The sequence below is a fragment of the Harpia harpyja genome, chromosome 8, assembly GCF_026419915.1.
Source record: "Harpia harpyja isolate bHarHar1 chromosome 8, bHarHar1 primary haplotype, whole genome shotgun sequence".
Classification (NCBI taxonomy): domain Eukaryota; kingdom Metazoa; phylum Chordata; class Aves; order Accipitriformes; family Accipitridae; genus Harpia; species Harpia harpyja.
In genome coordinates this window covers 29,462,839-29,488,348 of record NC_068947.1, presented here as the reverse complement: position 1 = coordinate 29,488,348, position 25,510 = coordinate 29,462,839, and the positions used below count along the sequence as shown (strand labels likewise).

Sequence of the window (25,510 nt, the reverse complement as noted above, 5' to 3'; positions counted from 1 at the left end):
TTCTATTTAATATAAATGAAGTCAAACAGGTATTTTAAGTCTTCTAAATTTTGGAGAAATGTTACCAATCTCACAGCTATTGCTGCTACTACTTTGTTGTACCTCTCAAGTTATCAGCAGAAGGTATTTTCAAGGTGCCACCATTGCATTGCAGCGAAAACTACCATTCATGATCAGCAACAGAAACTGGGAAATATTTTAATTCCTGTCATTGGTTGTGAGAAAAAATAGAGTCCATAATATCAATGATTTCTACAATGGACAAAATTCATTGCTTGTAGTCTTAAGGACTATTGAAATAGGCAGCAGAATAATCAAGTGCACATGGTCTTTCTTCAACATAGTGCTGCAAAAAATGGGTTAAAGCACATTGGAGCTAGGAAAGCAAAAAAGAATATATATGAAAAGCTTAGAACTGGGGAAACTGGGAAAGAGATGTTTGCTTGGAGAGGACCCTTTAATTAGCAAACCCTGAAGAAGTGCTATAGGGGAATTGTAGAAGTATGACAATGGAGGGGGGCAGTTGTGAAAATAGAGTATTGTCCTGGAACCACGTTTCACTTCATCTTGACTTGTCGTTGGTTTTGGTTGCTTCCTCTGTATTGGTTTCTACCAGAGCTATTAATGCATGCAGGTGTTATACTGGGCTACAATGTTCTATGAGCTTTCATTAGTCTCACAGTTTTGTTCCAAAGCATTCTTGGGATGTTGTGACTGTTACCTGTGACTACAAGTATACTCTGTAGTCCCTGTGCATGTGTTGTCAGAAATAGCATATCTTAATTAGCGCTCCATAGCTGAGGTTATTTTTTAATAGAATGGTTTAATGAGAGTGATTTTGAGAAACGTTTGCATATTATTTATGCACATCATCTCTGGTCAAAGTGCAGTGCAATGAATAGATACTGCCTAATGGCATTAGTTCCAGTTTATTATTTTCTCACTGGTAAAAGACATATTGAGGTGCGAGTTTGTTACTTAAACATGGGACTGGTAAATATGACACAAAACCTGCAATAGAGCCACAACCATCTGGAATGGCAGCTGAGCCCTTGGCAGGATACCATAGGGTATGCAAAATGCACTAGTTGCCTATGCTTAGCAGTCCTATCCTATATGTTAGATTTCTATTGCAGAAAACCATGCAACCTGACCTGTTTCAGTTTGGATTGTGACAGATTGTAATCCCAGATTCAGAGGTGATGTTGTAAGTGGGGGTACCTGGAGACCTGCAAGAAAAGAAGGGTTGAAATGAAGCAAGTAAGGCAACCACTAGGAAGATGTCAGACGAGGGGGGGGGGGGGGGCTTAATTTATCTTATTTTCCATTGATTGCTTTTCCTACTTCTACTCTTCATGGGCTAGCAACTCACCACTTTCAAGTGAGAGACATCTTTTCTGAGTTGTTCTGTCATGCATTATTTCATAAAAAGAAATATATTAATTGCTTTATGCTGTACTGCATCCCCTTATTGTGTACCAAGTGTAAGGGAAGATATTACAGTTGGTATCTGACATGTGGAACTAATTTGCCTCCATTGGAGTTCAGGGAGAGGTCTTGGCTATTACAGTGGAAGAAAACATTACTAATTATGGGCACCTCGCCTCTCGCCTCATGATGCTTCATTTGTAGTTTCCATTTGTGATGATATACTATGAATAAAATATGGGGATGATATCCCAACCCCACTGAAATCAGTAGGATTTTTTCTCTTAACTTCAGCTAGGCCATGACCCTGGGAATCTCTGCTGGCTCCTGGTGAAGGATTTGTTCTATTCATCCCTCTAACTAGACCTTCTCTGAGGACTTAGTTTTTAATATTACTATCAAATCTGCTTCTTAGGTAATAATTCTCTTTTATTGAAGTTTATTTGTATTTGATTTGGGGGATCCTATGCTCAAAGAAAAAAACATTTCTATACCTATATTTTTCTATCCTTAAATATGACAGTATTGTTAGGGGTAATTATAGACTGACTCTCAGGATATACTCTCTGATAAAAGGAGAGAAAGGACTTCAGAATAAATTCCCAAAGGATGGGGTGGCAATCCTACAGGTAAGATACAATATAAAACTATTCTGCTTGTTGAAGGCTATAAAATGGACTGCAAGAAACAAGGCTTAACTCTGAGAGGAAAGACTAGATCACTTAATAGCTCTTTAATATTAGTAGTTTCTACAGTCACAAACTCTTTCCTTGAGCATATTGTGGATTTTCCTTTACCAACCATTTTGATTTGATAAGCTTATTTTTGTCCATGGGTGAAAAGTTGTTCTTAAGTATTATTCTTGCTTTAGTAATAGACTCTTTCACACTCCTACATTTGGAGCATGTATCACCCACAGGTCATCCATAACTTACAAAACCTTCTACTAAAGGGCATCAGAATTCTTATTTCGTACATAATTTTTCTTTCCTATCAGCTTCCTATCAGCTGATTAAAACCATTTCATGCTGCCTGCATTTTGCTTCATCCCTTTAAAACTATGTATAAACCATACTTTCCAGCTTGAAATCCCTTGCTGAGACATTACCCTCATAGATAAGTACCCTTGCATTGGCACTTCCTCTTGTTTGAGATGGTTAGCATTGCAAAGAGGGTGAGGGCGTAAGATAATTTTCACCAGAGAGGAAATATTATGTCTGTCTATCATGGGTATTGCTGCATTTAATTCTGCATACTCTTCCTGGTGTCATAGTTTGTTACCTTGTCTACTGAGTTGTTAGAGATCTTTAGGACAGTGATGTTGTATGCCTGTGTATTATATACGTAATAAACCAAAGTATTTAGTCTTGCTAGGTCCTGTTACTTTTTGACCAACTCACTGAATCAGTATTAAGCCTTTGCTTTGTTAATTAACTTGCCAAAACATACCCCTTATTCAACTGGAAGAGTATCAAGAAAACAAGACCTTAGTGTTCTTCTCATCACAGTTGTCCCAGATTTTCAAAGTATTTGAAGTACCCTGGAGGTAGATAATCTTAAACTAATTTGTAAAGGAGCCAATATAAATAAATCTATTTTTATACAAGATTTCATAGTGATAAGAATGTTTGATGAAGGGAAAATGATTCGGTGCAATTTGTAACTTGGAGAACATAAAACATTTGACTCCTTTTTCTGTGTAATACAAAGAGTTCATATGTTGCACAATGTTCATTTTTAATTAAACATTTTATCATCCCACAGCCTTTTATTGACATTCCTCATAATAGAGCAGATAAGATCTTGACCTACTCTTCAATAAAGCAATGTATAACTCAATATTCTGGCACACACTGTTCCCCTCAGAATTGAACACATGATTTTCTGATTTAATTTAAAAATCTTATGTACTTTTATTCACATTTATTTACTTTAACTTCTCAGATTTATGCCCTTGTTTGACTTATGCAATTTGGATGCAACAATTTCTTGGACTATTACTCCTGCTTGCTTGAGCTTTTAGCTAGCCCGACCATTTTATTGAATTTTTCCTCCTTTCTTTCTTTCCTATTTAAAATTTGCAATAAAAAGTGATTTATCACCTAATCTTTTTTCCTACTGTACCTTTTGAGTCCAATTTTGATTAGGTGCACTAATTTCACTCACTACTGCCTTAATCATAGGTTTATAGAGTTTCTGCTATCACAGAAATTCCTTCAGATATTTCATGAGAAGAGATTCCTGAAGATGTCCCCAAAGATGAATTGCAAAGTTGATCCCTGTCAGTAACCTTAAAGAGCCCTGTGATATAAAGCTTCCCAGGATCATGCATTTAGCCATACTGATAAGCATCCCTGTAGCTTGGCAGGATTTTCTCACCGCCAGCGAAGCTGCAGCAAGGGAGCAGGAATCAATCCCTTCAATTGGTAGTGGCCGCTGTGGTGCCTGCTGACCCAGGAGACATCTGGAGGCAAACCAGAAGTTGGCCATAGAGCGGCATCTGGAGGGGATAAGCCTACAGTCTCTTCTCCAGGGTTTGCTGTCTCCTATGTTAGGTTTATTATGTCAGAAACTGTAGTATTCCTCTACATGTGAAAACCAGGATTCTCTAACGTTTTGCTGCAGCCAGTCACCTCTTGTGAGTTGAGCACCCACCATACTCATCTGAATAGGAGTTATATGTAGAAAATATGACATCTGCCTACTTGCTGACTATCAGGTGTTGCAGGACCTACTTTCCCAGTAATCTCCTAACCTCTTGTTATATCAGCTCTCCCAGGTGATAACCACTCAACTACCCTGCACTTCTCTTCCATACTCTGGAAGACCAGCTCTGGGCATTTGCTGTTCATCCTTATCCTTGTATTCCAGATCTGTCACTGTTCACTGTAAACATATATTGATTTCAGCTGATAATTTTGAGATAATTTAATGAATGAATTTGAAAATACTTTAGGTAATATATCACAGAAAATGCAGAACTGCCTTGCACTTTGGAAAGAGTTTTAAAAACTGGTGAACACTGAGCTTGACTATTGAGGATGTATTCCTTACACCATCACAGATTTCCAATCTTGCTTTGTCAGCACAGCAGAAATTAAAAATCACATAGAGCCTCTGAAAGTTGGAAGTTACCATGTGCCAGATGTGTATCTTTCAAAATTAAACCTTTCAAGCTTTTTTGTCATCAACAAGGTCCAGATCCTCAAGGATAAATAGGTATGTAATATATTGAACTCAGTAGTTATTAGATGCTTGAACTAAACCTTGATTTCTGATTTTGTTCTCATTTTTTTTTTTCTTTGGGATGTTCTCCCCCTAAAACCTCCAGGAAAATATACTGCCATGTTATTGGAAACGTAGAGGTTCGTATTCAGATTCTTTAGCTGTGGAGAGCCTGGAAAGTATGAAAGTGTGTGACTTGAAAGAAACAGTGCATTGTGTTTTGTTAATTGTTCTAGAAGGTAATTGTTTAGGAAAAATTAGTAAATCTAACAGCATATGTAGCAGATTCATGGCTAGCTACACCTGGCCAAGTTGGAGAATAGTATCAAGGGAAACACAATCAAGGTGTGCCTGGGGTACCTAGGAAGCTGTCAGCACAGGTGCCAAAAGCCATGCTTCTCTGTCTTTTCTGCCACTGCCATCCATGCTTGCTACATTAAGCTAAATTAGGTAAATGCCAGGAGAAGCTAATGCCATTGTTTGCTGTGCAAGCGTATAATTGATACGTTAAAGGTGCAGGCCCTCACCATCCCCAACAGAGGAGGGGGAAAGACATCTGAGAAAATGAAAAAGCTGATAAAGATGTTAGTCGTATCCATCCCTGAAAGCTCACTTATTAAACCAGACCAAAGTCATATCGGATGAAGCTGCCCATTACATTAGAGATACTGGACATAGCCACTGAAATAAAGATACCCAATTTTAATGAGACTGTTGGAGCAGGGAGACTCAGTTTATGCATAAGAGGACCCTGCTTTTCAGAGGCAGTGATGAGAGTGCTCATGAACAGGCTTATTTGCTCTCCATTGTTCCTCCCACCCTGGGCAGTCCTTCAGCTGACTTGAAGAGTAGGAAGGAATAACGTGGGTATTTTGCTTGCTCGCTTTGTTTTGGGGGGTTTTCTTGGTTTATACCTCTCCAACTTTGGGTTGGCTGGCAGTGCTTGAGCTAGCTGAAGAGACTGTGCAAGCTAGGATGGTGACTAGCCTCTTCACAGATGCATTGGTATTGGTTTTCCCCCAGCTTTTCACCACAAGCTGTCCTCTAGGTATTTTAAAGGGCTTCTAGAATTAATAAAATAAGATCCTGGGTTTTAAACAAACTTAAAACATGTTAGAAAAAAAAAAATTCTGTTGTAGTTGCTGTTGAACATTTGCCTAAGTGCCCTCTTTTATGTAGGGGACTAATAGGAAGATCTTTTTTTCCATCTTTAAACAGAAAGTAAAGTAGAATATTTATAGAAGAATGAAAAACCTTAAAATCTAATCCTAATGTCGTCAATGTAAATTTTGATAAATTAAGTATTTTAAAATGGACCATGTAGTATGTAGAAGCTTGTTTTCATGAGCACTACTTTAAAAGCAAAAGTTAGACTGTATCTTTACTAACAGAACTCAAAGAAATGCAGATGTTGTTTTTCCAATGAGAAATATTTTATATTGGGTAATTAAATTAAAAAAAAAAAAAATCTTGTGTAGCTGTGGTTTTGGTATTCAGAGATACACCCTTGCCAGAGGGAAGGTGAAAGTGTAGTTTAACTAAGTCTGTAATCTCATTTCAAGAGATCTGTGTTCAAATTTACGTAAATTAGTATTTTAAATCCACTTCCTCGATCACATTGTTTACATAATATGTACAGTATATAATCTGGCACAGTTAGCAAGCCCGTATAAGTACAAATCAGCAATGGGCCACATCAGTCAAGATCAGGATGACCTAGATAGGTAGTTCTGGCTTTGTTGCATGCTGAATTGTCAGCCTTCTAAAACTCATGAAAATTCACAACCACTTCATGTAAAGTCTAATTTGCTTCAGTATACACTTGAAGCAGGAAAAAAGTGTGCTTTAAGAAGACAGGAGTTACGTAGCATTGTTGTTTCTGTGTATATTTGTTTAGTGCTTTAGATTTTGTTGAAAAGGAAGTGTGTTGACTATGTGCTTTGCTTACATTCAGTTCCTTAAGAATGGGTGTGTTTTATTTATCAGCTTATTACCTGACAAAATAGCAGTTAATGTTAAGTTTAGAGAATGTTATTGGAATATTCTAAGTGCATTATTTAAAATGAGTGAATAAGCTTTATCTCGTTAATGTTGTATTGGGGTATAGCCATTGCAAATCTCACTATTTTATATAGATTTTATATATATTTTTATATATATGGTTTTATATACTGATATCAAACTCTTATAAAGTAAAAAAAAATCTGCTAACTCAAATAATTTAATTCTATTACATTATTAACATGGACAATTAGGGTGTTTTATTAAATTTTTAAAAAAACAAACCCACTTCAGTATTCAGACCTTTTTAAGTTCACAGACTGTCATGTAGAGAATATATACTTACTTAGAACATGTATATATAAGGTAAAGTAGGAAATAGGTAGGTATTGAGGAAAGCTGGCTGTTTAGTTAAGGCATTTAGCTAAAACTTGGAAGATGCAAGTTCTTTTGGGGGAATAACGATGAGAACATTTCAAAAAAGATGAAAATATTTACATTTACTGATGAGACTTCACATTCTTAGCTAGTTCCAAGGATATGTATTATATGAAGGAAAGAATTGTCCAAAAAGTACAGGTATTTTGACCAGAAAAAACCTAATGAGAGGACTCTCTACTACTTTCACTACAGTGTTTCCATTGGTCTTGATAGAGGTTCCCACAGAGTACAAAAGATTAAGTTGAGGTTATAGTTGGCATGTGTTTTAAATGGATACAGATAAAGAAAAATAGTGAGACACGTACTCTACATTGTAATGAGGTGTGTATATATATATATATCTATGACACTTCATTTTTATGCAACTTCCTGCTATGATGTTCTCCTCCCCCCTGTATCCACACGCACACTGAATTGCAGTTCTGGTCTGGATTTAATGAAAGGATATTCTTCTGCTCTGCAGTTGCTCTCAGTTGTTGTATGTAGCACTCTGATATGGCAGCTTTCACTGTATCCATAAAATATGAGTAAGCATCAATAAGCTATCCAAGAGAAAGGAGTTTTAAGGAGGTACTTGGATGAGGAGAGGATGACCATACAAAAAAGGATGGATAGTTCTCTGAGTTTATACTCAGGCACTGGGGAGAAAAGGAGGTCATTTGGGCAAGAAAGCCTGTTTTCATCCTGTCACAGGGTTAGAAGATATGTTGAAATTGTAAATGCCATGCGGCAATTGGTGTGTTCTGCGAGTGTGCACATATTGGTGTAATGAAGCTATCCACTCATCCTCTGCTCCCTCTGCAGTTCTCCAGGTATTCATTGCGTGAAGTCAAAGCCATGTTCACCAGTCACAGATTCTGTGGGGAAAAAAACAACCTGCAACAAGTATTTGCAAGAACAGTTGCACTGAAAGTCCCGTTTGAACAAAGCATTTTAACTGATGTGAAAGTAGATTCCTTAGGCAGTTGCGAGCATTTGTGGAGAATCAGCAAACAGAAAAGGCCTTCTTGTCTGCATGGTTTGGGCTACCCAATCAGGAAAAGCACATAATTTTGTGAATTAAGTGACCAGTCATGCATTGTGAATAACTAATAGTGATTGTTTGTATTGGTCAGTTAAAAATTGTGTCATAGGGTCAAATATGTTTGCATACACTGCTCAAGGACTTGTGACTAACAAAGTAATTAATAACACCCATAATCTATTTGCAGACACCTGGTGAACAGATTAAGGGCTCAATCCATTGGTTATGTTTCCCAAGGAGCAGTTCCACCAGCTCTAGCTAAAAATGTGTAAAATCAAGACTAGAACAGAAACAGTTTCATCATGTACTAGCAATGTCCATCCTCAAAAACTGCTGCAATATATCCTTTATTGATATGAATATATCATACAATGGATTCTGTACCTGTTTATGTGATCCCCGTCAGACCAAAGTAGCAGACCCCCAGGCCTCCAGAACCTTTAAATACCTGTATTATTTTTGAATTAGCGTGCGAGTATGAGATATTGTCACAATAATGATATTCTTCTACTAATGATATTCAGTAATGATTTAGCCAAGCCCTGTTCAGAGGTCTAATCTGCTTTTCCAGGAGTTTGTACTTACTGCAAGGAGCAAGTGCTTTGAGGTCACCAGGCAGAAGAGGAAGTCTTGGTGAGTGAAGTGCTGGGCAGGATTGGTCCCAGAGACACAGGTTCCATAAAGCTTTTCTCATTCCAGTGACTACTGCAAACAAAACCATCTTCCCAATCAAGGAGGAGGAGGAGGGAGTGGAGGCCAGGGCTGGAAGCAGGCAAAACTCAGAACCACAAGATTTTTAATTCCATTGTATATTTAGTGCAGTTATTGTTCATCCGAACAAGTAAAAACTGCAGCAATCTCTGAGTCATTGCATTTCACACAGGTTTTACTTGAATACTGTATTATACTTTGTCCCTACAAAAAAAAAAAAAAAAAAGAAGTTTTTGAGGAAGGAGTAAAGGGGGTGCTTTGGTTAGAAAACAGGTTGTAAACTTTAAGTCATCTAGTTCGTAAAATCTTTAGTCTCTTTTTGCTTTTTATTCCATAATTGATTACTAGCACCCCCTTTAACCCACCTTAAAGGGCAAGCAGGAAATTCGTGTTTTTGTTCATCAGCCCATCCCTCTGAAAAGCATTCAATATTAAAACAGTTTGCGAGAAGCAAAGGCAGAAGAAACAAGAGGCCCAGTTAGACTGTGGCAAGGTTAGGAGATGCATGTCTGATGCCTGCAGCAAGTATCGGCTCTTGTTCCTGTACAATTTTTGCATGGGGAGACCAAGTTAATTGGGGTATGGCTCTGTTCTTTCCTTTATGTGTGACCTTTTATTATCTCTGTGGCCCTGTAGTTCATGCAGTGTCATAAAGCTGTGGGAAAGTCTTGCAGCTAGTGTTATCAGCTGTTGGAAATTAACTTAAAAATGAAATATCTGTGTTTCCTTTTGCCTGAAGGTGTCTGGAAGTCTGTAAACTGCTACGAAGGTGCAATTATTGTGGTTGTGATTTTGCTGTAGCGGAGTGTTGTTTGTGCATCTTTTTCCCTTCTTTCTCTCCCCTTCTTTCCCCCCTGCTTTTTAGTGCAAGCTGTGGGCTGGCAATCAGGTGTTGTGCTGGGGGAGGGGGTTACTTTAGGAAGGGGTTTACATGGCATAATTCCCACGAATGTAGGAGGAGGATGAAAAAGATAAAGAAATTTTGTTTTTCTGAGCTAGAGGATTCTCTGCATGACTTCCCCACTGATGGGATCATGTGCTTTCAGGCTGAGATTTTATTAACAATTCAAATGGAAATTGAGGGCACAGGAGGAGCAGATTCTCACATAAACTTGATCTGTCCATGAATGCAGTTCTCTGTTTGCCCTGACCCTGCATGGCTTAAGACACTGCCTGTGAGGCCTGAGTGCCAGACACAAAGACCGAAATGAAAAGCAAGCACATTCCAGTAGTCTGCACAAAGGCAATGAAGCAGTTTCTAGCCGTCTCCCCAGGGAGAGATCTTATCTCCTTGCGGCTAAAACCCTTTAGAGTGTTTATTTGTACTCTAGCACCCGAGGTTTATGAATTGATATGGATGCTGATTAAACACTGTAAGTTTCCTCAGCGAGTCTTTTGGGGAGGCACGGAGGTGTTCTGCATGTATTTTCTCTCCCAAATGCGTATCAATATTTATCAAAAGGTTGCTCTGGTTTCCTGATGAGTGAACGCAGAGGAATGCAGAGGGGGAAGCCACTCCAGAAAGTACATTCATTAACAGAAGTCATCACCAGCCTTAGGAGAGTTTTGCAAAACTTTGGCATTAGGACACGTTGCCTGTTTTTAACGTTTAAAACATTAGCGCAGACTGTCACCAATACTGGACACTTGTGCTTGCCAGCACTCAGGAAGGTTGCCTGAGTAGCTGTACCGATGAAATCTTGTGTATACTTGGTTGACCTTGTGCTATGAAGCCAGCGGTGTGCAGCACGGGGGCAGAGGGAGGATGTGTGAGGCAAGGCTGCCATGGCCACGTCTGCACGGCCATTGCTTTCCGCCAATGGCAGTCAGTGGGTGATGCTGCCTGTCAGGGAAATTCTGCTGGGGATGAGAACTGGGGGGTGAATGATGGGGGCTTGCTGGTGGGTTTTGTCATTTTCTTGAGACTGGAGGTGGGAAAGGCAAAGAACATATCCCAGTGCGAAAATAGAATTCATATTCCTTGTCGCTGCCTGATGTTAATATTGGCAGTATCGGTAAATGCTGGAGATTCCTTAATCAAACTATTAAACACTGATATTCCTGGCTCTCCTAATCAGGTTTCCCTTTATGAAAGCTCTCTAAAACGGTAGGAAAAATGTAAGTAAACAAATGTTTTGACTGTGGTAATTCCAAAGAGTCACAATTTTAATTGCCCTAGTTTTCCTTATTTTCAGCCAAAAAAAAAAGGAGGGAAAAAAGCCCCAAACCAAAAGCCAGCAACTTTTAGGTAGGAAATAATAACCATGTGTTTTTCCATTTTTCTTAAGGCGTTTAAAGGTTTCAAAACTTTTGATACTCCTTAAAGTAGTTAAATTAGTGGGAAGAGACTAGCAAAGGATATTGATTCAAATAGTTTTGTTCCTCAATTTTATGGGGTTATATTATCCAAAATTAATGGTTGTACTTAGGCAAATTGTCAGTAATTGGTGACAAAATTGCTTTATTGCTTTTCTTTCATTTGATGCTAATTAATGGCCCTACGTTATTAAGTTCAAGCCTCTTCTGCATTTCTCCTTCTCCATAAATATTCTTAGTGGTAATGTGTCAGAGTAAACTTTCTTCTTCTGTATGCAATAATTGCTTTATAGAAATGTGATGATAAACAGATTTCTGGCATAATTTATAGAGATGTGATAACAAACAGATTTCTGGCATAATTTTTCCTGAAATAATGTAAATGTTATTTGTTCAAGAGCTTGAACTCATTTTGATATGAAGGAATACATTAGTAACATAATGTCTTAATTGATTAATGTGGTAAAACATTAGTTTTTCGTATCAATTTAGCAACTTACCCAGCAGTCACTTTACAAAATCTAGTCTTTGTTTTGTTTTACCCGTTAAAAACCCCCTACCTTCTCTCCTACTATTTTACAGGTGTTCGATGAAATGGTTCTATTTCAGTGGCCTAGAATAACACCACAGAATTTGTCATCATATTTTCTACCTGTTAATGAAACTGGTTTTTGGTACAAAGCAGTGTTTATCCGTGTTTTCCAAATTATATTATTTTAATGCTATATAAATATTTTAAAGTCTAGAATAAATGCAGTAAGTAAAAGCCACTTCCATTTTTTCATACAAGCACTATGGAAAAAATAGCTTTTCTATGTGTGTGTGTGTGTGTTGTTTGTTTCCTAAGAATTAAAAAAAAAAAAAGGGTAATGAATATATGTCACAAAATTTGATATATTGAACATCATATACCAAAGCAGAATAGAGAAGGAAGGAGCTAAATATTAAACGACTATTAAAAGGGAGTTTTGATGGCCTTGTAGGAATAAATTAGTAAAAAAATAAATTACTGAAAACCAAAACCACTTCAAAATATAGCAGGAAATATTTTACAAGCTTTTATAGTTTCACAATTATACATATTTTCTCTGTTGTCTAATCCTGTAGTACAAAACTGAAAGAACTGTATCTTTCATTTCAGCAGTAGAGGATTGCACCAATGATGAAATATTGCCTCTGTGATTGTTGCCCAAGTCCTATCTATCTTTAATCTTAGTTATACTCAGAAAGTTTTCAAAATTATGATTTCTCATTCTTTGAAGTGCTTGTTTTCATCTTTTATCATGAGTTATGTTTGAAAATTAATTGTAAAATAAGGTGTATAAATTTATAAACATTTCAATCATTATAAGGTGGTTGTTTAAATACAACTTTAGAATTACTAAATTTTATATGCAAATTCATACCTCTTTTTGACGTGATTTTTTTTTTTTATTTCCCCCCCCTAAAAGCAGTTTTTTGAGAAAAAGGAGAGAGAAAATTGACATTTGGAGTTAGAATTTTTAGTGTTATGTAAGTGCTGTTTCTTGGATTAAAGAAAAATAGTGAAGTAAGATTCTTGGCAAGTGAATTATTTCAAATTTGTTGAAGGAATTTTATTTTATTTTTTTAAAGCATGCTTCAGTTATGAAAACTTTAACTTTGTAGCAGAGTCACAATGTATCAGTAATTCTGAACTTGGTCCCATCCCTGATTTCCATTGAGGGGCCTGTACCTCCATGTGTTTGGAATGAAATATGTGTAAATGTCTGTATTTCGAAGGCAGCCAAGAGAAGCTGTAGCTCTTTAGCGTACCAGCAAAGAATGGTATTTTGCAAAACATCTTGAGTTTGTTTTATGCAGTATTTGTAGGTGAAAACTGGCAGCAGACAGAAGGTTAGTGCTTGCCCGTGTTTCCACCTGCAACCCTTAGGTGGTATATTTGTGCATATCTTATTTCTTTGTCCTTCTTGCACCTTTTTGTACTTTAAGATCTTTGCTCTGACTGTAACTGTAACTGTGTGTATGAGGAGAGGTGTTCAGGCTTCAATAATACATCTATCTATTCTTGCTCACATGTCACTGCAGGCTGAGCTGCATGCTCCTCTTAATCTGTAGAGGTACAGCTGCACCATCTCAGATCGCACAGTGTGAAGGCTCTTAGCTTGAGCCTTGCATGGTTTCAGGCATGGCAACGCTCTGGACTGTCACAGGCATTTGGGGGTAGCTGTGGTAGAGGAGCATTCCACCATTACCATGATTCAAATTCACATGGTTCAGTGTGGGACAGGTGGGAGCTGGTCCTGCGCCTCGTCAACTGCGCCGGCTACTCCCTGCAATGCAGTCTCCATGCCCCAGTCCTGTGGTGGCCTTGCAGGGGAAAGGGTTGAAGTGGTGGCCTTTTGCCAAATTGTTGTCTCCTGGATGCCTGTTGAAGTGAACTTTGTGGATCTCACCTACAGTGGTGTAACTGAAAGATGGTAGCCCATAGCTTCATGCCATTGTCCTGGTTTCAGCTGGGATAGAGTTAACTGTCTTCCTAGTAGCTGGTACAGTGCTATGTTTTGAGTTCAGAGCGAAGAATGTTGATAACACTGATGTTTTCAGTTGTTGCTCAGTAGTGTTTAGACTAATGTCAAGGATTTTTCAGCTTCTCATGCCCAGCCAGTGAGAAAGCTGGAGGGGCACAAGAAGTTGGCACAGGACACAGCCAGGGCACCTGACCCAAACTGGCCAACGGTGTATTCCATACCATGTGACGTCCCATCCAGTACAGAAACGGGGAAGTGGGGGGCAGGGATTCGCCGCTCGGGGGACTGGCTGGGTGTCGGTCGGCGGGTGGTGAGCAATTGCACTGCGTATCATTTGTACATTCCAATCCTTTCATTATTGCTGTTGTCATTTTATTAGTGTTATCATTATCATTATTAGTTTCTTCTTTTCTGTTCTATTAAACCGTTCTTATCTCAACCCACGGGTTTTGCTTCTTCTCCCGATTTTCTCCCCCATCCCACTGGGTGGGGGGGAGTGAGTGAGCGGCTGCGTGGTGTTTAGTTGCTGGCTGGGGTTAAACCACGACAGCCATATACACTCAAAATTCACCTCACCAGTGTGTGTGTGTGTGTGTGTGGAACTGAACTGTCTTCACACAGATCAGTTACCTTGATTTCTGCATTTGCAGAGACTAGAGATGAGTAATTTCCTAGCAGGGCTGAGAGTTTGTTGCCACTTTAAATGTGGGAGGCTTTCACTGTGAGGGAGTTTGTGGACCTGGGGAGATTCCTCTCACCTGGACATCAGGGGACACCCGCTGTCCAGGCAACCCTGCCTTTGCTACTTGTGATGTCCCTTGGTGTTTAAACACATCTGAGGAAGAACTTGATGCCTATCTCTGGCATGTTTTCTCATCTGCATGTGTGTGTCTATGCTTTAGTTTTGTTTGAATGTAAGAATGACAGTATTGCTGGCCTTCAAACATCTATCTAGTTTATGTGCTCTGAATTTGACCTCTGGAGGGAGGTGCATACTTCCTTGCAGTGCCTACAGAGAGAATTTAGGTCCTAAACTTATTTTGGATTTCATCATAGAAGTTAACCTCAGGTAAACAGTATGAAATCCTCACACAAGTAAATGAAAGGAAAGGAGAATAACTAGAATCACTAGAATTCAGCAAATAAGTAGCAGTCTGTGTTGTAAAAAGGTGATTTTAATCTTGCCAGAGAATCTGAGCCCACAGAATTCACTTCTCAGTGCCTGAAGTAATGTAGCCTTTCTCAGGCTGCCATTTATGATGCTTTGCAGAATTAAACACAGTGAAAACCAACCAAGAGGAAGGGATAGTTGTTTAAAGACAGGGATGGTCTGTAAGATCAGCTTTCCCTGACAAAGACGACCTTGGAATGACAGAGTTGGGAACTCATTCATGTAGGTTATTGGGAATCAAAAACTAGACCTCTGTAGATTGATGTTAATGAGGGATTAAATCAAAAGACTTATGTTTTCTATATGTTGTGGTGAAATACAGACTCAGTTGATACTGAGAAATTTACCATGTGGATGGAGTTCATTGAGGAGAAGGCTCTGTCTTCATATGGAAACCTGATGAAATTTGCAAATATTCTTGGAAATCCCAAATCTTCAAAATGTAATTTAAAGTAAAAGTGAAGTAAATGCTTGTGCTTAGAATTGCCTTTTATTTCTTTTAGCATCCTGGGGAGCTATCTTCAAGTGATACATATTGCACTTGTCATAAATGGCATGTAGTGTGTACTTGGTGTGTTTCTTCAGCTTTTGTCTACAGTTCTCATCCACTAGTGCAAGCAAGGGAAGAGGATGGGAAGAAGCCTATTGCACCCAGCCCCCAGCTTGCACTGTCCCTTTTGTACAAGGAAAATGTTATGTTTTCCCTAGCTTCACGGACTGGGCACCAGGATAAAATCTGTGCTTGTCAGCTCTGTTTGGTTTGTAGCAATGCCAGTACTACCAGAAGGGCATTCAAACCATCCCACTTCAGTTACCCTAATTGAATACCTAAACTGGGTGGTTAGTCTCTGTATGCTTCCTCTGTTGTTGATAGAGAAGCTTTTCCAAAGACAGTCTGAGCATCCTTCTTTCGACTCTCCCTTTTAGAGTAGTCTCTTTTTCTCATTGACTGTGTAGGCACCCTGAAGTCACAGTATTATGACTTCCCTGAAACTGTGGCACTGAGACTTTCTCAGCTTACCTCCCTTCAGTGAATGTTGCCAGCTTTTCTGCCAAATTATATGATGGTGATGTCTAATATTTAATATTGGCCATATTCTAATAAGGCGTTATCTGCAGTAGGTGTAAGATATTTCATCTCTGATTTCTGTGATTGGGAGGTTTTAATGATGCCCGAGTTATTTTCTGCTTTTAAGCAGTAATTCTACAAGGTAAATGTATTCAACTTAACCAGTTCTGATTGGTCTGGGTGAGTCTTACATGAGGAGACAGTCATCAAACCAGAAAAACCCTTTTATTTTAATTTTTTCTATTGATAACTCAGGATTATATACTGTTTTGAAAGATGAGGAGAATATACAAAAAATTTTCAGTATACTTTCTAATACTGCCTATTTGGTGACCATTAGAGTAATGCAATTTTGTGTACTTGCTGTAACTTTAGTATGATATTGAAAACTAGTTCCTTTGGGACTGCTGTGTAAATATACTTTCTAAAAAACCCAATATCAACAGAAACTAAAGTGACATGTTTAAATTTGCTAAATAGTGATGAATTGAGGAATCTTTCTAATTTGAGAAGTCAGGAGTGTCTCAGCCTTGTACCTCCAGCCAAGTTGTATTTGATTGTCGGTACAGGAAAAAAAGATAAGAAAAAAAAGCTGCTCTAAGACTAAGCATGAACATAATAATGAAGAAACAATGCAATGTAGTCAACCAGGCATGAAAAATTATCTACTGAAGCTAAGAGGCCATGTGTCTCATCAGCTGGATTTTAATAATGCCTGACAGAAGTGCTTGTACTTGTACAGCAATTGTTTTAATATGTAATTGGGTTTCAATCTGAAATATGACAGTCTGTCTTGAATCATGAAGAGAACATTTCCTGTGATGCAATGTCTAAGCATTTCTTTACGTACTAAACTGAGTCTAGAAAATTGGTAATACTTGTGTTTTTCAGATTCAGGAGCCTTCTAATTATGCATAACTAAAGCTGTATCCTGTGCAGTTTTACTATTGTTAACTCTTTCCTCTTCCTGTCTTTATAATTCATTTTGTTTACCATATTCACTTGATGCAGCTTGTTCCTTTTTTTTTTTTTTTTTTTTTAATACTGTTATATGTTTGCATTGGGCACTTTCATTTGCTTTGTGGTTAGCAGAATACCTAGTAGAATATGCCCTAGTTCTGCTTGGGGAGTCTAACTGCAACAGCAATGTAGACTTTAAACATAAATGTGACTCCAAAGCTGACATACTACTTACCCTTACACGGTCAGGAGTACAAGATCATCATAACTGAAGGTTAGAAAAAAAAACCAAGTTTAAAAAAATCTTAAATTTTTACTTAGCATACATACTGAAATAGATGTAATACACAAAATGTAGCCTTGGCTTGAAATGGGCTTTTTTCATTTTATTTCTCATGATCGATTGGTATGTGAAGCTGGAGCTTTTCAGGAAAAGTCTGGGATTATGAGTGCATCAGCCTCTGCTTTTAGCACAGCAATGAGGTTATCAATAATGCATTGGAGATCTCAGAATCCTTGAACATAGGGAAATCACAGCTGGTCTGGGTTTATTGTCGAAATTGCAGATTTGCGCCAAGAGGTCATGACAACTGCATGTCAGACGGTCACACACACGCACACAGACATGTCTTGGGGGAATGAGGGGAATAATATCTGAAGAATTGCCACTGCCCATGTTATTTAGAAACTCTTCATATGTTTCTCTAGTACAGCTTTAAAAGCAGCATATTTAATGCTGCTTGCAGTGGCCTTTTGACATTTTGGCCTTTCCCAGTGTTATAAGTTTTATTGTTTTCCTGACAAGTTTATTCATATACTAACAGCTTGCTTGGCAGCAATGTTCAAACTCAATACTTAGGCTTTCTGGTCACGGTGATGGCTGGCAGTAATAGAGAGGGAGAATAAGTGAGTGTGGAAATGCAAAGCTGTCTCTTGTTACATTTTATCGATCTCATTCTGGTGTCATTCAATTAAGACAGAAATGTGATGGATAGTGTCTGCATAGATTCCTGCTTTGCTTTCTAGCCATTCTATATAAAGCTTTTTGGGGGAGGGAGGTGGAAAGGGAGGGCAAGAGGAGGATGGGGTAGCAAATCAAAGATACAGTGTGATTTGAATTACAGATCAAACTTATCTTTAAAAAAAATCATTATTCTAAAGCTACGTTGAAAAGCAATATTAGCAGAGCTAGCATTCTGTGTTGTCTTGCTAATAAGTATCCATAAATGTCCGGCCCATTGTTCATTGTAGTAATGGGGTTTTTTTGGTCCAGATCTTGTCTGTGATTTATGAATAAACACTCGATTCTTCTGAATTTAGTACACAGTTAGAAAGGGCGCAAGAAATGAAAGGACTTACTTGCCTAAGAGACTTGCCTGCATGCTATAGGGCAGTAATTCCAGATAAACATCTGAAGATAAGAGTTGTTCATTTCAGTCTGTTGTATACTTTAAATCTGGCCAAAAAAAAATAAAAAAGATTGAGCAGTTCTGTCAATGTAATACAAAAATGCAGAGATTAGCTCCATAGGCTTAAGTAGACCTACATTAATTCACGACAACTGAGCCTCTCGCCCAGTCTTCAGACTGTGGTAATTTCAGAACTAATGAATTACTTTCAATCTAACTCACAGTTTTCTGCCTAAAATGTGAACAAGACAGTCCTAGAATGCATTGGTGATTTCCAGAAGTGTTTTTTGTCATCAGACCTGGGGCAGGCTCCTTAGTCAGACAGAAGTCCCCTGGGAGAAAAACCTTGGTAACTCTCACCTCCTGGTTTTCCTTCCCATCTTCTTGGGCTTAGAGGCAGTGGGGCTGTATGTCCAGACCTCCTGTGTTCCCAGGGGACTTTCAGGGGAAGGGTTTGCAGCTCAAAAGGCAATGTCTAGGGCAGGTTTGGGATTCTCTGCTGAAATGAGGTTACCTAGGAAAAAGCCAATTTGCCAGAACCAAAGTACTTCACAGATGTATATTGGCTATTACAACTATCATAAACAAAAAACCAACCAAACAAACAAAAAAAGCAAACCAATTAGATTCCCACCAGCTGGCTTGATGAGCTTCTGGGAAACCTGGATTTCCAAGGTCTGCAGCTTGTGTAAGGTTGCAGTGTGTAAGGTTGGTACTCCTGGCTTTCCAGGCTCCTGACTTCGGGGCTGGTGACAATGTTCCACCCTTCGTGGCTTGGCTGTGGCTCCCTTGGGGCTTTGATGTTTAGGACTGTATTTTCCTTGCAACTGCTGTTATTGAAGCCACAGTTACAGCTGTGGGAGGCATTAATTACTCTGAGAGATAATGAAGTTTTAAGATTTTTAAGTTTTAAAGTAATTAAGTCACATTTTAAATGTGATGAAGCTAAAATTTTAGAAACTAAAGAGCACATTTCTAGCCCTGTTACTCATTCAGATAAGTATTCTGAGTGCTCCTTTGTGATTGCTGCATGTCTCAGGTTAGCAGTAGTTACTTGGTGCTCTGTAGAGCTTACAAGAGTTATGGGCCTGAGTACCAGATTCATGAGCCTGAAGATCAAACATCAATAGAGATTTGAGTTTTCAGAATTACAGAATTTCAGATGAGAGGTTGAAACTGAGATGAACCGAGGTTTCTCAGAGTAGTTTGTTCTTACTTGTGCTATTAATTAGATGCTTCTGCTAAATCAATCAGCAACGTTTATACTGCTGTGCGTATAAAGTATCTTCCCTTTGTGCAGGAGTTCTAGAAGGGATCTGTAACTTTTCTTCTGAGGACTCCAGGAAAGGAATCATATGAGCAAGGTATGGCCTCCAAGGCATGAGGATGCAAGAAGGGCCTCAGGCAGTTCCAGTCATTTCTGGTTTTTTACCTAGTAACAAAGCTAGGTACATTCAGGACACTCTGAATTATTGTTGGAGCTGCTTTTTGTGAATGGGTCTAGAATGGGGAGGCTGCTTAGGTGAATCATAGTTATTTAATTCCCACTCCCTTATATGCAGTTCTTGAAATCTCAGAGGTCCTGAGTATATACAGCTTGAATACTTGCTCCATTGCCAGTATGATTGGAAATAACTTTTAATAAAAGACAGCGGGACAGACTCTTCTTATGTTCCTATCCCCCAAAAGTGACATTGTTTTTATTGTTAAAGTTATGTCATAGTATAACACGTTGTAGCAAAGACAGTATTGTTTGCGCAACATCCCCTCTTTGCTAAGGAAACTTTCAGTGCTGGACCCTTTGATAAATCATCCCTTCTGCATTTGCCACTTGGGTATGAAATTAAAAATGTTAGTATGCATATAAGGCAAACAGTGTTCCACAGATTTTATGGGCAGTCACACAGCAAGTGGTTTGGGTGCCAATGCTGTTGATATAGCTTCTTAACGTAAAGCAGTTAAAGTGATTTCCTCGTTTAACATCCTGAATAGGCAAAGGTTTCTGGTTTTTTTCTGCACTCCAATCAGAAGGCTTGCATTCTGGCTTTGCGGGCTCTTGTAATGTAACATACAGAATCATTTTGCATTTTTAAATAGTGTTCATTTCACTGCAGGAAGGAAAACATTTGTGGTATAAAAAAAAAGAAAATATTTTTTAAAATAATGTGACTTTGAGGAAGAAGATTAAGTGGCCTTGCTGTGGCCATGTGAAAAATTTATAACTGATGTAAAAGTTGACCATGATTTGTTCTGGATTTTTTTTCAGTGGTACATTTAAGTATAGCAGGTTCCAATAGCCATACATAAACTAAAGTTAGGAAAAAAAAAGCCAGCCAGTCTCCAAATTCAGCACTACTTAATCAGATCTACAAGGCAGCTCTTACTATAATTTCTCCACCACAAACTTCTGTTTTTCCTGACCTGATGAAAGCTCATTGAGGTGTACCTTTGGATAAATCCAGCTCACCTACAGCTAACCCTTGAGCTGAAACTGAACAGACATTAAGTTTGTAAAAGTTTAGTTAGATGGTTTTGTGTTAAGTTTCACACTTTTTGTAGATGGGTGTGTTTCATAGTGCCAGAAGTAGTACCACAAGAACAAGTTGTTTTATTCTGTATTTTAATCTCAGAAGGGAACAGCTATAACTGCACAATACAAACTTGCTGTCTTAAGATGTCCACTTGAATTTCCAGTTCTGTTTCTAGATTTTAGAAATTCACAGAAGGTTGGGGAGAGGAGGGAGTGAGGAAGGGTTTCCTAAGCATAAGCACATAAGTGGTTATGGCCTATTGTACTTTTTTTAGAATTGAACTATTTCAATAGCTTGAAAATGAGCCAGACAGCCTGTGTATTATGAACAGAGGAAAAAAAAAAAAAAGACAAAAATAAATAAAGAGCAGCTGCAGTTCTGTTAGCAGTGCAACAGAGTTAAAAGGGACCTGAAAAATTATAGCTGACATTATGTATACAAATCTAGGAGAAAAGAACCTTAAAGTATATCAAATCTTGTCATATTCTGTTCTGTTATGAAGACTTAGGGTTCCGTGTTTAATTCATGAGCAACAATTTTTTTCCTCTTTCAAGTGCTTATGGAGAATTAGGATTAAATATGTAAGACAAACAACAAGGCAGAGCTTTAAACAGCTTGCCTTAAACCAGAAAATAGTAAGTCTTTAAATATCTGAGGTAGTTATGTTTTTGACTATTAGCAGCTGTAGCACAAATTTACCAGTTACCCAGGAACTGTCTAGCAAAATTAGGGTAGAAAATAATAGTGTTGCTTAAGAAAAATTACTTTTTCTTTTGGCATTAATTTTGGGCTTCTCAGATTCCTGGATTTTACTTCTACTTAATATTTAACTGTAGGCAGATTCATAGACAATCACATTTTTCCCATGTGGAATTCACCTTTATTACTTCAGTGTGCAAAGAACATCTAAAGTCTTTTCGCATTATTTTGTAATTAGAGCTCTTTTAGTGAGAAAAAGAGAGAAGTGGTCAGGGTCTGCTTGAATTTTAGAGACATTTGGTTCCAGAGTATGGCGAACATTCATTCAATCTCTGTATGAAGGTGGAAGAATAAATACTATTTTTCTTCATTGCACTTTATTCAATAAACTAAAGCTAGTAGTGTAGCCCTGGTTTTGTATTTTGATTTCTCAGTATTAAGTGTTGTCCCTCATTAATCAGAAACTAGACAGTCTTTCATAGACAGTGTTCCACCTGGAGAGGAATCAATGGTGTTTATACTTTCATACCACCTGAAGTTCAGTATTTAACTCATGTACTAATTCTGATTGTCAGCAAATGTCAGATGGTAGATATAAAAAGAAGCATATGCTAGAGGAGAGTAAACTGAGTTTCATCTAGGAAAGCATCAATAAATAAAAGTGGAATGCATTATGAATCTAGTCATAATAATGTTTAGATGTGGTAATGGTGATTACCAAGATTTTTGAAGTAAAGTCAGGAATACAGTCGTGTTAACTTACAGCAAGACAAACAAAGACCTCCTCTTCATTGCATCATCTATTTCTGGCTTGGACCAGTTGAACAAAACTCTTCATTCCTGATTTTGTATGTGCAATTTTAAAAATCAGTTCTCATAATGCTAGGTAATTGGAAATAGAGGAGTAGTGGGCAAGTCATGTTAGAATTGTGGACATTGATAGTGATCTTGGGAAGTATAGCAGTGATCAATTTACCAGTTCTGTATCTTTATATTTTAAAAGAAAAATTGCCTATTTATTTGGTTTTTTTTTTAATATAACATCTCTAATTCTCAGTGATCAATGTGTGTTTCTACGCTGTGCTCCAAGTGTTGTTAAACAAAGGGAGGTGGGAGTCTATGTGGTGGTGCCTTTGTCCTGCAAAATGGTAGTTCCCTGCTCCTGCTGAGCTCCTGCAGGTGCTGCCATGATAAGCAAAGAGGCTTCCACGAAGGCAGGTAACTCCCAGTTTTGCAGGATAGCAGCTCCTGTTGCTGCCTGCCCTACCTCACTTACTGGAGCCCCCGTAAATAAAGAGTACGCTGCTGATGTACCTAAGCTGGAAAATAGGAGCGTTTTGTCTCTGTGCAAGGCTCCTCCTTACTTGTGGTGTGAAGAATGTAACATTTGTCCATAAACATGGCAGTGTGGCACTATTTTGATTAAAGGTGGTGTCTGCTTTGGAAACTACAGAAAAGATCTCTTTCTTTTAAAAAGGCAGGATAGACTTTTTTAGGTTCCCCCTTTTGTTGGCAGCTCTCTTCTAGCACTAGGAATTCCAAAAAACTGAATTGCATCTTCCCAGGAAGTGTCAGATGTAGAGAGTGAATTTGAAAATAAAATAATGAATATATCTTCAGATAAATGAAGATATTTATCTTTATAGATAAATAAAGTCTAGTTTCTACTAAAATGGATAAGAATTTTCCATCAAGGTCCATTTTCTTGTTTGAAAGGAAACAGTTTCAAGGCTACTTGCCCAGAATATGCATCACTACATATATTTCTTCTTATGTAATATGGAAGCTCTTGAAGCTCTTTACAGTTTGTGCAGCTTAGGATGGCTTCTAATGATCAGTTTCCTGTATGCTTCCCAGAAAGAAAGAACTTCTGAATTTCAGTTTTGTAAGGCAGTCTTTTAAGCATTATTTTTAAGTGGGGTTAGTGGGCGGATGACTAGTGATTGTATATATTGAAATCACTTGTAAAAGGACCACAAATAAAAAAATAAAATTATAAAAAAAAACCACAGTAAAAATTGAAACTTTTCCCTGACCAGCAAACATCTTGCTTGTTCTTGGAGGAAACAAAGAGATGAAGGCTTATTTGTCCTGTTGGAGGAAGACCAAATATTCCTTTAATTTTCTTCCAGAGAAAAGAACTTTTAATTGACTTTTTCTGAATTCATAGCAGTCTTTACAGAACATTACATGATATTCCTGCATGAACCCTGCTTGGTGTACTTAATCTTCCTTGGGATGCTGCATTCTCTTACATAGTGTAATGTCAGTCCCTTAAGAGTACAGGGTAACTTTGTGAGTGGAAGAATAGTATTACGTAGTTCTGGAGAGGTGTCCAAAATCATCAGGAAGTTTTGCCTGTGCCTTTTATGATTGCCTGATTCACAGAAATGCAGATGCTTTAGAATAAATGTGTGGGCAACCTTCATGGCTCTTGCTCAAGAGGATTGCATTTCATTTTCCCAACAGCACTGTTGTCGCCTAAATAATTTCATGACTTCCCCACCATAAGACACACAAGAGGTGCAACAGTGCAGCCAGACTGCATTGTCCTGAATATTTACCATTTCAGAGTATAGGGAATATGAAGCCAACAGGAGAGCAACTGGAACCTCACCAAGTCCTGCTAAAATTAAAGACTATTGTCTGTGGGCAGGAGTTGGGGATAAGTGCTAGAAGGAAACTACAGCTGTTTCCTAGCTGTTGTCAAGAATGAGATGTTTAGTCAGAGGCTCCTCTGAGGAGGAGATGAGAGAGGGATTTTTTTTCTGTTTAATTTAATTTTCTGCTACTCTGGCCTGGGTTCTGTCACTGCCTGCTAGGTGGCCTGTCCGTAAACTGGCGTGATACTTCTACCATTTGTAATGTGTTTTGGCATGCTCTTCTTAATTGGTTTGCTTTCCTAAAATTCAGGCGATGTTTTGAAGATTTTTGTCTCCATGAATAATGTCATCTTCCGACAGTGAAATAAGTTATTCTTGCTTGTTTCATAGTGGTAGGGAAAAAAAAAATCAATGGTCTTTTACTTTTCCTGCTGTCCTGTTTGGCTGTGCTACAAGCAACCCAAGTAATCCAAGATCATCTTCCAAGAATTAAAAAGAAAAAAACATTGTGTTTTTAATATTAATCTCATATTTGGAACACTTTCCTTGAAATTGCTGAGAGCAGAGATTTAAGCTGCTTTTAAAAATAAGATTCTGTCAAACTACTAAGCTAGGTAGCCAAATATATTATCATAGAATCATTTAGGTTGGAAAAGACCTACAAGATCATCAAATCCAACCATAAACCTAACACTGCCAAGTCCACCACTAAACCATGTCCCTAAGCACCACATCTACATGTCTTTTAAATACCTCCAGGGATGGTGACTCAGCCACTTCCCTGGGCAGCCTGTTCCAATGCTTGACAACCCTTTCAGTGAAGAAATTTTTCCTACTATCCAATCTAAAACTCCCCTGGTGCAACCTGAGGCCATTTCCTCGTGTCCTATCATTTGTTACTTGGGAGAAGAGACTGACACCCACCTCGCTACAACCTCCTTTCAGGTACTTGTAGAGAGCAATAAGGTGTCCCCTCAGCCTCCCTTTCTCCAGGCTAAACAACCCCAGTTTCCTCAGCCGCTCCTCATAAGACTTGTTCTATAGACCCTTCACCAGCTTCGTTGCTCCTCTTTGGATGAGCTCCAGCACCTCAAGGTCTTTCTTGTAGTGAGGGGCCCAAAACTGAACACAGTATTCAAGGTGCAGCCTCACCAGTGCTGAGTACAGAGGGTACTCACCTCCCTAGTCCTGCTGGCCACACGATTTCTGATACAGGCCAGGATGCCATTGGCCTTCTTGACCACCTGGGCACACTGCCAGCTCATACTCAGCTGGCTGTCAACCAGCACCCCCAGGTCCTTTTCTGCTGGGCAGCTTTCCAGCCACTCTTACCCAAGCCTGTAGCATTGAATGAGGTTGTTGTGACTGAAGTGCAGGACCCGGCACTTGGCTTTGTTGAACCTCATACAATT

The 25,510-nt window shown here is 38.4% G+C and overlaps 1 long non-coding RNA gene across 3 annotated transcripts in view; it reads left to right on the top strand.

The window, feature by feature from the left end:
* The window catches only part of LOC128145097 (uncharacterized), a 245,604-nt gene that overhangs the window by 53,233 nt on the left and 166,861 nt on the right, over window positions 1-25,510 (top strand). The window lies entirely within an intron of this gene.